The sequence below is a fragment of the Pan troglodytes genome, chromosome 22 (genome assembly GCF_028858775.2).
Source record: "Pan troglodytes isolate AG18354 chromosome 22, NHGRI_mPanTro3-v2.0_pri, whole genome shotgun sequence".
Taxonomy (NCBI): domain Eukaryota; kingdom Metazoa; phylum Chordata; class Mammalia; order Primates; family Hominidae; genus Pan; species Pan troglodytes.
Genome location: NC_072420.2, coordinates 12,508,976 through 12,524,724, shown reverse-complemented (window position 1 = coordinate 12,524,724; position 15,749 = coordinate 12,508,976).

Genomic DNA, 15,749 nt, shown 5'->3' with positions numbered 1-15,749 from the left:
TTGGACTTCTTTGAGGCCCTCGTTGGAAACGGGATTTCTTCATATAATGCTAGACAGAAGAATTCTCAGTAACTTCTTTGTGTTGTGTGTATTCAGCTCACAGAGTTGAACCTTTCCTTAGACAGAGCAGAATTGAAACTCTTTTTGTGGTATTTGCAGTTTGAGATTTCTAGCGATTTGAGACCAATAGTAGAAAAGGAAATATCTTCGTATAAAAACTAGACAGAATCATTCTCAGAAACTAATTTGTCATGTGTGCGCTGAGCTCAGAGATTATAACCTTTCTTTTCAGAGAGCAGTTTGGAAACACTCTGTTTGTAAAGTCTTCAAGTGGATATTTGGACCTCTATGAGGCCTTCGTTGGAAACGGGATTTCTTCATATAATGCTAGACAGAAGAATTCTCAGTAACTTCTTTGTGTTGTGTGTATTCAGCTCACAGAGTTGAACCTCCCTTTAGACAGAGTAGATTTGAAACACTCTTTTTGTGGAATTTTCATGTGGAGATTTCAAGGGAATTGAGGCCAAAGGTAGAAAACGAAATATCTTCGTTTAAAAACTAGACAGAATTATTCTCAGAAACTACTTTGTAATGTGTGCCTTCAACTGACAGAGTTTAACGTTTCTTTTCATAGAGAAGTGTGGAAACATTCTGTTTGTCAAGTTTGCAAGTGGATATTTGGACCTCTTTGAGGCCTTCGTTGGAAAAGTCATTTGTTCATACAATGCTAGACAGAAGAATTCTCAGTAACTTCTTTGTGTTGTGTGTATTCAACTCACAAACTTGAACCTTTCTTTAGACAGTGCAGGTTTGAAACGCTCTTTTCATGGAATTTGCAATTGGAGATTTCAAGCGATTTGAGGCCAATGGTAGAAAAGGAAACATCTTCGTTTAGAAACCATACAGAATTATTCTCAGAAACTACTTTGTGATGTGTGCATCAACCTGAGAGAGTTTAACCTTTCTTTTCATAGAGGAGTTTGAAAACACTCTGTTTGTAACGTCTGCAAGTGGATATTTGGACCTCTTCGAGGTCTTCGTTGGAAGCGGGATTTCTTCATATAATGCTTGACAGAATAATTCTCAGTAACTTTTTCCTTCTGTTTGTATTCAGCTCACAGAGTTGAACCTTTCTTTAGACAGAGCAGATTTGAAAGTCTCTTTTTATGGAATTTGCTATTGTAGATTTCAAGCAATTTGTGGCCAATGGTAGAAAAGGAAATACCTTCGTTTAAAAACGAGACAGAATCATTTTCAGAAACTACTTTGGGATGTGTGCCTTCAAATGACAGAGTTTAAGGTTTCTTTCCATAGAGCAGTTTCGAAGCACTCTGTAAAATCTGCAAGTGGATATTTGGACTTCTTTGTGGCCTTCGTTGGAAAAGGGATTTCATCATAAAATGCCAGACAGAAGAATTCTCAGTAACTTCTTTGTGTTGTGTGTATTCAACTCAGAGAGTTGAACTTTTCTTTAAAAAGAGCAGATTTCAAACTCACTTTTTCTGGAATTTGCAATTGGAGATTTCAAGTGATTTGAGGCCAGTGGTAGAAAAGGAAATATCTTCGTTTAAAAAGTAGACAGAATCATTCTCAGAAACTACTGTGTGATGTGTGCCTTCAACTGATAGAGTTCAACGTTTCTTTTAATAGAGCACTTTGGAAACACTCTGTATGTAAAGTATGCAAGTGGATATTTGGACCTCTTTGAGGCCTTCGTTGGAAACGGGATTTCTTCATATAATGCTAGACAAAAGAATTCTCAGTAACGTGTTTGTGTTGTGTGTATTCAACTCACAGAGTTGAAACTCCCGTTAGACAGAGGAGATTTGAAACACTCTTTTTGTGGAATTTGCATGTGGAGATTCCAAGCAAATTGAGGCCAATGGCAGAAAAAGAAATACCTTCGTTTAAAAACCAGACAGAATTATTCTCAGAAAACAGTTTGTGATGTGTGCATCCACCTGACAGAGTTTAAATCTTCTTTTTATACAGCAGTTTGAAAACAATCTGTTTGTAAAGTCTGCAAGTGAATATTTGGACCTCTTTGAGGTCTTCTTTGGAAGCGGGTTTTCTTTATATAATGCTAGACAGAAGAATTCTCAGTAACTTCGTTGTGTTGTGTGTATTCAATTCACAGGGGTGAACCTTCCTTTCGACAGAGTAGATTTGAAACACTCTTTTTGTGGAATTTGCATATGGAGATTTCAAGCGAATTGAGGCCAACGGTAGAAAAGGAAATATCTTCGTTTAAAAACTAGACAGAATCATTCTCAGAAACTACTTTGTGATGTGTGCATCCACCTGACAAAGTTTAAACTTTCTTTTCAGAGAGTAGTTTGAAAACACTCTGTTTGTAAAGTCTGCAATTGGATATTTGGACCTCTTCGAGGCCTTCGTTGGAAAATTTATTTCTTCAAATAATGCGAGACAGAAGAATTCTCAGTAACTTCTTTGTGTTGTGTGTATTCAGCTCACAGAGTTGAACCTTTCTTTAGACAGAGCAGATTTGAAACTCTCTTTTTGTGGATTTTGCCATTGGAGATTTCAAGCGATTTGAGGCCAATGGCAGAAAAGGAAATATCTTCGTATAAAAACTAGACAGAATCATTCTCAGAAAAAACTTTATGATGTGCGCATTCAGCTCACAGAGTTTAACCTCCGTTTTTATAGAGCAGTTTGGAAACACTCTGTTTGTAAAGTCTGCAAGTGGATATTCAGACTTCTTTGAGGCCTTCGTTGGAAAGGGGATTTCTTCATATAGTGCTAGACAGAAGAATTCTCAGTAACTTGTTTGTGTTGTATTCAACTCACAGTGTTGAAGCTTTCTTTAGACAGAGCAGATTTGAACCTCTCTTTTTGTGGAATTTGCAATTGGAGATTTCAAGCGATTTGAGGCCAATGGTAGGAAAGGAAACATCTTCGTATAAAAACTAGACAGAATCATTCTCAGAAACTACTCTGTGATGTGTGCGTTTACCTGACAGAGTTTAATCTTTCTGTCATAGAGCAGTTTGTAAACACTCTGTTTTTAATGTCTGCAAGTGGATATTTGGACTTCTTTGAGGCCTTCCTTGGAAACGGGATTTCTTCATATAGCTAGAGAGAAGAATTCTCAGTAACCTCTTTGTGTGTGTGTATTGAACTCACAGAGTTGAACCTTCCTTTAGACAGAGAAGATTTGAAAAACTCATTTTGTGGAATTTACATGTGAAGATTTCAAGCGAATTGAGGCCAATGATGGAAAAGGAAATATCTTCGTTTCAAAACTAGACAGAATCATTCTCAGAAACTGCTTTGTGATGTGTGCATCCACCTGACAATGTTTAACCTTTCTTCTCATAGAGCAGTTTGGAAACACTCTGTTTGTAAAGTCTGCAAGTGGATATTTGGACCTCTTTGTGGCCTTCGTTGGAAACTGGATTTCTTCATAATATGCTAGACAGAAGAATTCTCAGTAACTCCTTTGTGTTGTGTGTATTCAAGTCACAGAGTTGAACATTTCCTTAGACAGAGTAGATTTGATAATCTCTTTTTGTGGAACTTGCAATAGGAGATTTCAAGCGATTTGAAGCCAATGGTAGAAAAGGAAATATCTTCGTGTAAAACTAGACAGAATCATTCTCAGAAACCACTTTGTGATGTGTGCGTTCAGCTCACAGAGTTTAACCTTTCTTTTCATAGAGCAGTTTGGAAACACTGTGTTTCAAATGTTTTCAATTGGATAATTGGACCACTTAGAGGCCTTCTTTGGAAACGGAATTTCTTCATATAATGTTAGACAGAAGAATACTCAGTAACTTATTTGTGTTGTGTGTATTCAACTCACAGAGTTGAAGCTTTCTTTAGACACAGCGGTTTTGAAACTCTCTTTTTGTGGGATTTGCAATTGAAGATTTCACGCGATTTGAGGCCAATGGTAGAAAGGGAAATATCTTCATATAAAAACTAGACAGAATCATTCTTAGAAACTACTTTGTGATGTGTGCCTTCAACTGACAGAGTTCAACGTTTCTTTTCATAGAGAAGTTTGGAAACACTCTCTTTGTAAAGTATGCAAGTGGATATTTGGACCTCTTTGAGGCCTTTGTTGGAAATGGGATTTCTTCATATAAGGCTAGACAGAAGAATTCTCAGTAACTTCTTGTGTTGTGTGTATTCAACTCACAGAGTTGAACATTCCTTTAGACAGAGTAGATTTGAAATACTATTTTTGTGGCATTTGCATGTGGAGATTTCAATCCAATTGAGGCCAACGGTGGAAAAGGAAATATCTTCCTTTCAATACTAGGCAGAATCATTCTCAGAAACTACTTTGTGATGTGTGCATCCAGCTTACAAAGTTTAACCTTTCTTTTCATAGAGCAGATTGAAAACACTCTGTTTGTAAAGTCTGCAAGTGGACATTTGGACCTCTTTGAGGCCTTCGTTGGAAACGGGATTTCTTCATATAAGGCTAGAGAGAAGAATTCTCAGTAACGTGTTTGTGTGTGTGTATTCAACTCACAGAGTTGAACATTCCTTTAGACAGAGTAGATTTGAAACACTCTTTTTGTATAATTTACATGTGGAGATTTCAAGCGAATTGAGGCCAATTATAGAAAGGGAAATATGTTCGTTTAAAAACTAGACAGAATCATTCTCAGAAAATACTTTGTGATGTTTGCTTACACCTGACAAAGTTTAACCTTTCTTTTCATAGAGCAGTTTGGAAACACTGTTTGTAAAGTCTGCAAGTGTATATTTGGACCTCTTTGTGGCCTTCGTTGGAAACGGGATTTCTTCATAATATGCTAGACAGAAGAATTCTCAGTAACTCCTTTGTGTTGTGTGTATTCAACTAAAAGAGTTGAAAGTTTCTTTAGACAGAGGAGATTTGAAAATCTCTTTTTGTGGAAATTGCAATTGGAGATTTCAAGGGATTTGAGGCCAATGGCAGAAAAGGAAATATCTTCGTGTAAGAACTAGACAGAATCATTCTCAGCAACCACTTTGTGAAGTGTGCGTTAAGGTTACAGAGTTTAACCTTTCTTTTCGTAGAGCAGTTTGGAAACACTGTGTTTGAAATGTTTTCAATTGGAAAATTGGACCTCTTAGAGGCCTTGATTGGAAACGGGATTTCTTCATATAATGCTAGACAGAAGAATTCTCAGTAACTTCTTTGGGTTGTGTGTATTCAACTCACAGAGTTGAAGATTACTTTAGACAAAGTAGTTTTGAAACAGTCTTTTTCTGGAATTTGCATGTGGAGATTTCAGGCGAATTGAGGCCAATGGTAGAAAAGGAAATAACTTGGTTTAAAAAGTAGACAGAATCATTCTCAGAACCTACTTTGTGATGTGTGCATCCACCTTACAAAGTTTAAGCTGTCTTTTCATAGAGCAGTTTGAAAACACTCTGTTTGTAAAGTCTGCAAGGGGATATTTGGACCTCTTAGAGGCCTTCGTTGGAAACGGGATCTCTTCATATAATGGTAGACAGAAGAATTCTCAGTTACTTCTTTTTGATGTGTGTATTCAGCTCACAGAGTGGAACCTTTCTTTAGACAGCGCGGATTTGAAACTCTGTTTTTGTGGATTTTGCAGTTTGAGATTTCAAGCGATTTGAGGCCAATGGTAGAAAAAGAAATATCTTCTTATAAAAACCAGACAAAATCATTCTCAGAAACAACTTTACGATGTGTGCGTTCAGCTCACAGAGTTTAACCTTCCTTTTCATAGAGAAGTTTGGAGACACTCTGTTTGTAAAGTCTGCAAGTGGATATTTGGACCTCTTTGAGGCCTTCCTTGGAAACGGGATTCGTACATATAATGCTAGACTGAAGAATTCTCAGTAACTTCTGTGTGTTGTGTGTATTCAACTCACAGAATTGAACCTCCCTTTAGACAGAGTAGATTTGAAACACTCTTTTTGTGGGATTCCATGTGGAGATTTCAAGCGAATTGAGGCCACTGGTAGAAAAGGAAATATCTTCGTTTAAAAACCAGAGAGAATCATTCTCAGAAACTACTTTGTGATGTGTGCCTTCAACTGACAGCGTTTAACGTTTCTTTTCATAGAACAGTTTGGAAGCACTCTGTTTGTAAAGTCTGCAAGTGGATATTTGGACCTCTTTGAGGCCTTCCTTGGAAACGGGATTTCTTCATAAAATGCTAGACAGAAGAATTCTCAGTAACTTCTTTGTGTTGTGTGTATTCAGCTCACAGAGTTGAATCTTTCTTTAGACAGAGCAGATTTGCAACTCTCTTTTTGTTGATTTTGCAATTGGAGATTTCAAGCGATTTGAGGACAATGGTAGAAACGGAAATACCTTCGTATAAAAACTAGACAGAATCATTCTCAGAAACAACTTTATGATGTGTGCGTTCAGCTCACAGGGTTTAACCTTCCTTTTCATACAGCAGTTTGGAAACACTCTGTTTGTAAGGTCTGCAAGTGGATATTTGGACCCCTTTGAGTCCTTCTTTGGAAACGGGATTCCTTCATATAATGCTAGACAGAAGAATTCTCAGTAACTTCATTGTCTTGTGTGTATTCAACTCACAAAGTTGAACCTTTCTTTAGACCGAGCAGATTTGAAACTCTCTTTTTTTGGAATTTGCAATTGCAGATTTCAAGCGATATGAGGCCAATGGAAGAAAAGGAAATATCTTCGTATAAAAAGTAGACAGAATCATTCTCAGAAACTACTTTGTGATGTGTGCGTTCATCTCACAGAGTTTAACCTTCCTTTTCATAGATCAGTTTGGAAACACTCTGTTTGCAAAGTCTGCAAGTGGATATTGGACCTCTTTGAGGACTTCGTTGGAAACGGGATTCCTTCCTATAATGCTAGGCAGAAGAATTCTCAGTAACTTCTTTTTGTTGTGTGTATGCAACTCACAGAGTTAAACCTCACTTTAGACAGAGTAGATTTGAAACACTCTTTTTGTGGAATTTCCAGATTGAGATTTCAAGCGAATTGAGGCCAATAGTAGAAAAGGAAACATCTTCGTTTAAAAACTATACAAAATTATTCTCAGAAACTACTTTGTGATGTGTGCATCCAACTGACAGAGATTAACCTTTCTTTTCATAGAGCAGTTTGAAAACACTCTGTTTGTAATGCCTGCATGTGGATATTTCGACCTCTTCGAGGCCTTCATTGGATACGGGCTTTCTTCATATAATGCTAGACAGAAGAATTCTCAGTAACTTCTTTGTGTTGTGTGTATTCAGCTCACGGAGTTGAAACTTTCTTTAGACAGAGCAGATTTGAAACTCTCTTTTTGTGGATTTTGCAATTGGACATTTCAAGCGATTTGAGGCCAATGGTAGAAACGGAAATATCTTCGTATAAAAACTAGAGAGAATCATTCTCAGAAACAACTTTATGATGTTTGCGTTCAGCTCAAACGGTTTAACCTTCGTTTTCATAGAGCAGTTTGGAAACATTCTGTTTGTAAAGTCTGCAAGTGGATATTTGGACCTCTTTGAGGCCTTCCTTGTAAACGGCATTCCTTCATATAATGCTAGACAGAAGAATTCTCAGTATCTTCTTTGTGTTGTGTGTATTCAACTCACAGACTTGAACCTTTCTTCAGACAGAGCCGATTTGAAAATCTCTTTTTGCGGAATTTGCAATTGGAGATTTCAAGCGATATGAGGCCAATGGAAGAAAAGGAAATATCTTCGTATAAAAAGTAGACAGAATCATTCTCTGAAACTACTTTGGATGTCTGCTTTCATCTCGCAGAGTTTAAACTTCCTTTTCATTGAGCAGTTTGGAGACACTCTGTTTGTAAAGCCTGCAAGTGGATATTGGGCGTATTTGAGGCCTTGGTGGGAAACGGGATTCCTTCATAAAATGCTAGACCGAAGAATTCTCAGTAACTTCTTTGTGTTGTGTGTATTCAACTCACACAGTTGAACCTCCCTTTAGGCAGAGTAGATTTGAAAAACTCTTTTTGCAGAATTTGCATGAGGAGATTTCAAGCGAATTGAGGCCAATTGTAGAAAATTAAATATCTTCGTTTTAAAACTAGACACAATCGTTTTCAGAAACTACGTTGTGATGTGTGCCTTCAACTGACAGAGTTTAACATTTCTTTTCATAGAGCAGTTTGGAAGCACACTGTTTGTAATGCCTGGAAGTGGATATTTGGACCTCTTTGAGGCCTTCGTTGGAAAAGGGATTTCTTCAAAAAATGCTAGACAGAGGAATTCACTGTAACTCCTTTCTGTTGTGTGTATTCAACTCACAGTGTTGAACCTTCCTTTAGACAGAGGAGATTTGAAACACTCTTTTTGTGCAATTTGCATGTGGAAATTTCAAGCGAATTGAGGCCAATGGTAGAAAAGGAAATATCTTCATTTTAAAACTAGACAGAATCATTTTCAGAAACTACTTTGTGATGTGTGCCTTCAACTGACAGTGTTTAACGTTTCTTTTCATAGAGCAGTTTAGAAACACGCTGTTTGTAAAGTGTGCAAGTGAATATTTGGACCTCTTTGAGGCCTTCGTTGGAAAAGTAATTTCTTCATATAATGCTAGACAGAAAGATTATCAGTAACTTCTTTGTGTTGTGTGTATTCAAATTCAGAGTTGAACCTTTCTTTAGACAGAGCAGTTTTGAAACTCTCTTTTGTGGAATTTGCAATTGGAGATTTCAAGCAATTTGAGGCCAATGGTAGAAAAGGTTATATCTTCGTTTAAAAACTAGACAGAATCGTTCTCAGAAATTAGTTTGTGATGTGTGCGTTCAACTGACAGAGTTCAACCTTTCTTTTCATAGAGCAGTTTGGAAACATTCTGTAAAGTCTGCAAGTGGATATTTGGACCCCTTTGAGGCCTTGGTTGGAGAAGAGATTTTTTCATATAATGCTAGACAGAAGAGTTCTCAGTAACTTCTTTGTGTTGCCAGTATTCAACTCACAGAATTGAACTTTTCTTTAGACAGAGCAGTTTTGAAACACTCTGGTTGTCTAATTTGCATGAGAAGATTTGAAGCGATTAGAGGCCAATGGTAGTAAAGGAAATATCTTCGTAAAAAAACTAGACAGAATCATTCTCAGAAACTTCTTTGTGATGTGTGCCTTCAACTGGCAGAGTTTAACGTTTCTTTTCATAGAGCAGTTTGGAAACAATCTGTTTGTAAAGTCTGCAAGTGGATATTTGGACCTCTTTGAGGCCTTCGTTGGAAACGGTGTTTCTTCATATAATGCAAGAGAGAAGAATTCTCAGTAACTACTTTGTGTTGTGTGTATTCAACTCACCCAGTAGAACCTTCCTTTAGACAGAGTAGATTTGAAACACTCTTTTTGTGGCATGTGCATGTGGAAATTTCAAGCGCATTGAGGCCAATGATAGAAAAGGAAATATCTTCGTTTAAAAACTAGACAGAATTATGCTCAGAAACTACTTTTGATGCGTGCATCCACCTGACAGAATTTAACCTTTCTTTTTATAGAGCAGTTTGAAAACCCCGTGTTTGTAAAGTCTGCAAGTGGATATTTGGACCTCTTTGAGGCCTTCGTTGGAAACGTGATTTCTTCATATAACGCTAGACAGAAGAATTGTCAGTAACTTCGTCGTGTTGTGTATTCAGCTCACAGATTTGAACTTTTCTTTAGACAGAGCAGATTTGAAACTCTCTTTTTGTGGATTTTGCAATTGGAGATTTCAAGCTATTTGAGGCCAATGGAAGAAAAGGAAATATCTTCGTAAGGAAACTAGAGAGAATCATTCTCAGAAACTACTTTGTCATGTGTGCGTTCAGCTCAAAGAGTTTAACCTTTCTTTTCATAGAGCAGTTTGGAAACACTCTGTTTGTAAAGTCTGCAAGTGGATATTTGGCCCTGTTTGAAGCCTTCGTTGGAAACGGGATTTCTTCTTATAATGCTAGACAGAAGAATTCTCAGTAACTTCCTTGTGTTGTGTGTATTCAGCTCACAGAGTTGAACCTTTCTTTAGACAGAGCAGATTTGAAACTCTCTTTTTGTGGAATTTGCAATTGGAGATTTCAAGCGATATGAGGCCAATGGTAGAAAAGGGAATATCTTCGTTCAAAAACTAGACAGAATCATTCTCAGAAATTTCTTTGTGATGTGTGCATTCAGCTCACAGAGTTAAACCTTTCTTTTCATAGACCAGTTTGGAAACACTCGGTTTGTAAAGTCTGAAAGTGGATATTTGGACCTCTTTGAGGCCTTTGTTGGGAACGGGATTTCTTCATATAATGATAGACTGAAGAATTCTCAGTAAGTTCTTTGTGTTGCCTGTATTTAACTCACAGAGTTGAACTTTTCTTTAGACAGAGCTGTTTTGAAACATTCTGTTTTTCTTATTTGCAAGTGGAGATTTGAAGCGCTATGAGGCCAAAGGAAGAAAAGGAAATATATTCGTATAAAAACTAGACAGACTCATTCTCAGAAACTAGTATGTGATGTGTGCCTTCAACTGACAGAGTTTAACGTCTCTTATCATAAAGCAGTTTGGATACACTCTGTTTGAAAAGTCTGCAAGTGGATATTTGGACCTCTTTGAACCCTTTGCTGGAAACCGGATTTCTTCATAAAATGCTAGACAGAAGAATTCTCAGTGACTTCGTTGTGTTGCCTGTGTTCAACTCAGAGAACTGAACTTTTCTTTAGACAGAGAAATTTTGAAACACTCTGTTTGTCTAATTTGCATGTGGAGATTTCAAGCGATTAGAGGCCAATTGTAGAAAAGGAAATATCTTCGTATAAAAACTAGACAGAATCATTCTCAGAAACTACTTTGTTATGTGTGCCTTCAACTGACAGAGTTTAATGTTTCTTTTCATAGAGCAGTTTGGGAACCCTCTGTTTGTAAAGTCTGCAAGTGGATATTTGGACCCCTTTGAGGACTTCGTTGGAAACGGGATTTCTTCATAAAATGCTAGACAGAAGAATTCTCAGTAACTACTATTTGTTGTGTGTATTCAACTCACAGAGTTGAACCATTCTTTAGAGAGAGCAGATTTGAAACTCTCTTTTTTTGGAATTTGCAATTGGAGATTTCAAGCGATTTGAGGCCAATGGTAGAAAAGGAAATATCTTCGTAGAAAAACTAGACAGAATCATTTTCAGAAACTACTTTGTGATGTGTGCCTTCAACTGACAGAGTTTAACGTTGCCTTTCATAGAGCAGTTTGGAAACACTCTTTTTGTAAGTCTGCAAGTGAATATTTGGACCTCTTTGAGGACTTCGTTGGAAACGGGAATTTTTCCTATAATGCTAGACAGAATAATTCTCAGTAACTTCTTTTTGTTGTGTGTATTCAACTCACAGAATTGAACCTTCCTTTGGACAGAGTAGATTTGAAACATTCTTTTTGTGGAATTTGCATGTGGAGATTTAAAGCGAATTGAGGCCAAAAGTGGAAAAGGAAATATCTTCGTTTAAAAACTAGACAGAATCATTCTCAGAAACTACTTTGTGATGTGTGCATTCCACTGACAGAGTTTAATCTTTCTTTTCATAGAACTGTTTGAAAACACTCTGTTTGTAATGTCTGCAAGTGGATATTGGACCACCTTGAGGCCTCCTTTGAAACCGGATTTCTTCATAAAATGCTAGACAGAAGAATTCTCAGTAACATTTTGTGTTGTGTGCATTCAAGTCTCACAGTTGAACCTTTCTTTAGACTGAGCAGATGTGAAACTCTCATTTTTTATAATTTGCAATTGGAGATTTCAAGCGATTTGAGGCCAATAGTAGAAAAGGAAATATCTTCGTAAAAAAACTGGACAGAATCATTCTCAGAAACTACTTTGTGATGTGTGCGTTCAGCTCACAGAGTTTAACCTTCCTTTTCATAGAGCAGTTTGGAAACACTCTGTTTGTAACGTCTGCAAGTGGATATTTGGACCTCTTTGAGGCCTTCGTTGGAAACGGGATTTCTTCATATAATGCTAGACAGAAGAATTCTCAGTAACTTCTTTGTGTTGTGTGTATTCAACTCAGAGTTGAACCCTCCTTTAGAAAGAGTACATTTGAAACAATCTTTTTGTGGAATTTGCATGTGGAAATTTCAACCGAATTGAGGCAATGGTAGAAAAGGGAATATCTTCTTTTCAAAACTAAACAGAATCATTCTCAGAAACTACTTTGTGATGTGTGCATCCACCTGACAGAGTTTAACCTTTCTTTTCATAGAGCAGTTTGAAAACACTCTGTTTGTAACGTCTGCAAGTGGATATTTGCACCTCTTTGAGGCCTTCGTTGGAAACGAGATTTCTTCATAAAATGCTAGAGAGAAGAATTCTCAGTAACTTCTTTGTGTTGTGTGTATTCAACTCACACAGTTGAACCTTTCTTTAGACTGAGCAGATTTGAAACTCTCTTTTTTGGAATTTGCAATTGGAGATTTCAAGCAATTTGATGCCAATGGTAGAAAAGCAAATATCTTCGTAAAAAACCAAACGGAATCATTCTCAGAAGCTAGTTTTAGATGTGTGCATTCAGCTCACAGAGTTTAACCTCCCTTTTCATAGAGCAGTTTGGAAACACTCTGTTTGTAATGTCTGCAAGATGATATTTGGATGGCTTTGAGGCCTTCATTTGAAACGGGATTTCTTCATAAAATGCTAGAGAGAAGAAGTCTTAGTAACTTCTTTGTGTTGTGTGTATTCAACTCACACAGTTGAACCTTTCTTTAGGCAGAGCAGATTTAAAACTCTCTTTTTGTGGAATTTGCGGTTGGATATTTCAAGCGATTTGGGCCCAATGGTATAAAAGGGAATATCTTCGTACAAAAACAAGACAGAATCATTTTCAAAAACTACTTTGCGATGTGTGCGTTCAGCTCACAGAGTTTAAACTTTGTTTTCATAGAGCAGTTTGGAAACACTCCGTATGTAAAGTCAGCAAGTGGATATATGGACCTCTTTGAGGCCTTCATTGGAAAAGGGACTTCTTCATGTAATTCTACACAGAAGATTTCTCAGTAACTCCTTTGTGTTGTGTGTATTCAGTTCACAGAGTTGAACCTTTCTTTAGACAGAGCAGATTTGAAACTCTCTTTTTGTGAATTTTGCAATTGGAGATTTCAAGCGATTTGAGGCCAATGGTAGAAAAGGAAATATCTTCGTAAAAAAACTAGACAGTATCAGTCTCAGAAACTACTTTAGGATGTGTGCGTTCAGCTCACAGAGTTTAACCTTTCCTTTCATAGAGCAGTTTGGAAACACTCTGTTTGTAAAGTCTGCAAGAGAATACTTGGACCTCTTTGAGGCCTTCTTTGGAAACGGGGTTTCTTCATATGATGCTAGACAGAAGAATGCTCAGTAGCTTCTTTGTGTTGTGTATATTCAACTCAACGAGTTGAAACTTTCTTTAGAGAGAGCACCTTTGAAACTCATTTTTTGTGGAATTTACAATTGGAGATTTCAAGCGATTTCAGGCCAGTGGTAGAAAAGGAAATAGCTTCGTAAAAAAACTAGACAGAAACTTTCTCAGAAACTACTTTGTGATGTGTGCGTTCAGCTCACAGAGTTTAACCTTTCTTTTCATAGAGGAGTTTGGAAACACTCCGTATGTAAAGTCTGCATGTGGATATTTGAACCTCTTTGCAGACTTCGTTGGAAACGGGATGTCTTCATATAATGCTAGACAGAAAAATTCTCAGTAACTCCTTTGTGTTGTGTGTACTCAGCTCACAGAGTTGAACCTTTCTTTAGACAGAGCAGATTTGAAACTGTCTTTTTGTGGATTTTGCAATTGCAGGTTTCAAGCGATTTGGGGCCAATGGTAGGAAAGGAAATATCTCCATAAAAAAACTAGACAGAATCATTCTCAGATAGTACTTTGGGATGTGTGCTTTCATCTCACAGAGTTTAACCTTTCCTTTCATAGAGCAGTTTGGAAACACTCTGTTTGCAAAGTCTGCAAGTGGATATTTGGACTTCTTTGAGGCCTTCGATGGAAACGGGATTTCTTCATATAATGCTAGACAGAAAAATTGTCAGTAACTTCTTTGTGTTGTGTGTATTCAGCTCACAGATTTGAACTTTTCTTTAGACAGAGTGGATTTGAAACATTCTTTTTGTGGATTTTCAATGTGGAGATTTCAAGTAAATTGAGGCCAATGGTAAAAAAGGAAATATCTTCGTATAAAAACTAGACAGAATCATTCTCAGAAACTGCTTTGTGATGTGTGCATTCAGCTCACAGAGTTTAACCTTCCTTTTCATAGAGCAGTTTGGAAACAAAATGTTTGCAAAATCTGGAAGGGGATATTTGGACCTATTTGAGGCCTTCGTTGGAATAGGGATTCCTTCATATAATGCTAGATAGAAGAATTCTTAATAACTTCTTTGGATTGTCGATATTGAACTCACGGAGTTGAACCTCTCTTTAGACAGAGTAGATTAGATAGTCTCTTTTTGTGGAATTTGCAATTGAAGATTTCAAGCGATTTGAGGCCAAAGTAGAAAAGGAAATATCTTCGTATAAAAACTAGACAGAATCATTCTGAGAAACTACTTTGAGATGTGTGCATTCAGCTCACAGAGTTTAACCTTTCTTTTCAAAGAGCAGCTTGGAAACACTCCGTATGTAAACTCTGCAAGTGGATATTTGGACCTCTTTGAGGCCTTCGTTGGAAAAGGGATTTCTTCATATAATTCTAGACAGAAGATTTCTCAGTAACTCCTTTGTGTTGTGTGTATTCATCTCATAGAGTTGAACCTTTCTTTAGACAGAGCAGATTTGAAACTCTCTTTTTGTGGATTTTGCAATTGGAGATTTCAAGCGATTTGAGACCAATGGTAGAAAAGGAATTATCTTCGTAAAAAAACTAGACAGAATCAATCTCAGAAACTACTTTGGTATGTGTGCGTTCAGCTCACAGAATTTAACCTTTCCTTTCATACAGCAGTTTGGAAACACTCTGTTTGTAAAGTCTGCAAGAGGATACTTGGACCTCTTTGAGGCCTTCGTTGGAAACGGGATTTCTTCATATGATGCTAGACAGAAGAATGCTCAGTAGCTACTTTGTGTTGTGTATATTAAACTCACCGGGTTGAAACTTTCTTTAGACAGAGCACCTTTGAAACTCATTTTTTGTGGAATTTGCAATTGGAGCTTTCAAGCCATTTGAGGCCAATGGTAGAAAAGGAAATATCTTCGTTTAAAAACTAGACAGAATGATTCTCAGAAACTACTTTGTGATGTGTGTGTTCTGCTTACAGAGTTTAACCTTCCTTTTCATAGAGCTGGTTTGGAAACACTCTGTTTGTAAAGACTGGAATTGGATATTTGGACCTCTTTGAGGCCTTCGTTGGTAACGGGATTCCTTCATATAATGCTAGACAGATGAATTCTCGTCAACTTCTTTGTGTTGTGTGTATTTAACTCACAGAGTTGAACATTACTTTAGACAGAGCAGATTTGAAACTCTCTTTTTGTGGAATTTGCAATTTTAGATTTCAGGCGATTTTAGGCCAATAGTAGAAAAAGAAATATCTTCGTATAAAAACCAGACAGAATCATTCTCACAAACTACTTTGTGATGTGTGCGTTCAGCTCACAGAGTTTAACCTTTCTTTCATAGAGCAGTTTGGTAGTCTGTAAGTCGGTATTTGGACCTCTTTGACGCCTTTGTTGGAAACGGGATTCCTTTATATAATGCTAGACAGAAGAATTCTCTGTAACTTCTTTGTGTTACGTGTATTCCACTCACAGAGTTGAACCTTTGGTTAGACAGAGTAGTTCTGAAACACTCTTTTTGTCTAATTTGCATGTGGAG